Source organism: Notothenia coriiceps, unplaced genomic scaffold, assembly GCF_000735185.1.
Source record: "Notothenia coriiceps isolate Sejong01 unplaced genomic scaffold, NC01 NC01_scaffold00009248, whole genome shotgun sequence".
NCBI classification, from domain to species: Eukaryota; Metazoa; Chordata; class Actinopteri; order Perciformes; family Nototheniidae; genus Notothenia; species Notothenia coriiceps.
The window spans coordinates 596,985-597,713 of NW_011341949.1; positions in this window are offsets into that span (position 1 = coordinate 596,985).

The window sequence follows — 729 nt, forward strand, 5'->3', positions numbered from 1 at the left end:
CCTACTGGAATGTAAAAACTACAATTTGTGCGGTTGCTTTTTTCTTTGACTTCAAATAACATGAACCGGGCTTCTTAGATCTTTGTTAAATAGATTTCTATAAATGTTTGATACCTACCGTAAATTAAACTCCGGAGGTCACTCTGAACATGTCCTTAAGAACCACAGATATAAAACTGTCCTTTAAAAGTAGCGAAATTTGTGGGTGTACTTTAGTCTAATAGTTTCCTGGCGGATTGAAGGTAGTATGCTATTGTAACTTTTTAGTCCGTATAAACGGAGTTTTTGCTACCGTCTTTTGATCAGGTACTTAACATGAAGGTTCCGACCTAATCTAACATTTGAGGAATATATAGGTCCCACATGGTTTCCTTCAGTCATTCAGCGAAGTTTCGACTAAGTTTACGACGTCGAGCACAATGACTGGTCTCACTTACACCTTCCTGCGGTAATTGGGACAGAGACCGCGGAATTGACCGAGTGTATATTCTGTTGTCCTTATGCTAAAATGTTTAAGAACGTAAGAGCGGAGTTTTCGGGAAAGTTACCCGTTCCGCGGTAAGCGAATGGAAGCTTTCGTCCTTGAGGCAGTCTTGAATTTTATTTAGATGATTAATTTCATCAGGCTTGATTGATAAATATAGTTGAGTATCATCCGCATAACAATGAAAGTTTACAGAATGATTCCTTATAATATTGCCTAACGGAAGCATATATAGTGTGAACAAA